Raw genomic sequence first — 1,362 nt, forward strand, 5'->3', positions numbered from 1 at the left:
CATTATTCCATAATTGAAAACACTGCGTATTTGGTTGTCTAGGAGAATATGCCCATCAGAAATAACCTGTAGCTCTGGAGGCCAGTGGGTCGCTATGGCAACCAGACAAAAGAGTTTAATAATAGCTCTCCTTCATAGCTGGAAAATTGACAAAAAGATGAAAGCTCTGAATGCGAGTGTTTCTTATATAAATGCAAACAAGCACAACATACATTTATTTCTTTGTTCAACAAACAGTCACTGAATGTTGACGATGTACCTGGCGCTAGGTTAGGAGCCGTGGAAAAATCAGATGTGGTTTCTCTAAGAAGAGTGCACATTTTAGTGCATGAGACATATAATAAAGAGCAAACAAATCAATACACGGAATAATGACAGCATGTAAGATGGCCACACGAGAAAGTAATGAACCTGGGATACTAAACAAGTAGAGTCGTTGTTCTTCAGTTGCTCAGTCGTGTCCAACTCTTTGCCACCCCATGCACTGCAGCAGGCCAGGCTTCCCCATCCTTCACCAAGCAGTAGCTAGCACAAAATACGGAGAAGAGCCCAGTCACAGCACACATCACAAATCTTGTGTTTAGACAAGAAATTAAATAGAGAATGGGGTCTTATAGTCTTCATTAATGTACTAATGTAATCACTCTAATGGCAGAAAGCAAAAAGGAACTGAAGTTTAATGAGAGTGAAAGAGGAGATGCAAAAGCTGGCTTAAAACTTAACATTAGAGAAACTAAGATCATAACGCCGACACACTGGGAAATATTCTGATGCTGGGAAAGATTGAAGGCAAAGGAGAAGAGGGTGGCAGAGGATGAGATGGTTGGATGGCATCACTGGTTCAATGGACATGAACTTGGGCAAACTCCAGGAGATGGTGAGGGACAGGGAGGCCTGGTGTGCCATGGGGTCACAAAGAGTCAGACATAACTGAGCTACTGAACAACAACAACAATGTACTAATGGAATACAACTACTAACAGAAGTATTACTTACTCTTCTTGCTGGCAGGGATTAGGGTTACATACGAAAATAGGGCTGTTTGAGGGTGTTTTAAAAATAAGTATGGATACTTGTAATGAAAATGATGATGATCAGTTACATACTTGATGGATACAATTATTCAAAATGTTCTCTGGCAGTTGTTTTGAAGTTTTCACAAACACAAAACATAACACTGTATGTGTATATTGCATGAACTATGATTCACCTGAGGTCAGTTACAAAGTTCAGCAAGACACTAGGTTTTGAATAGACTATTGTGGCTAATTGGTCTGAGCTTCAACAGAGGGGGAGAAGCACAGTACAGAAAATGCAAGAATGTTGCTAAATAGCTCATTTTGTTCTAAGAAATATTCCCTT

This window comes from Ovis aries, chromosome 10 (genome assembly GCF_016772045.2).
Source record: "Ovis aries strain OAR_USU_Benz2616 breed Rambouillet chromosome 10, ARS-UI_Ramb_v3.0, whole genome shotgun sequence".
NCBI classification, from domain to species: Eukaryota; Metazoa; Chordata; class Mammalia; order Artiodactyla; family Bovidae; genus Ovis; species Ovis aries.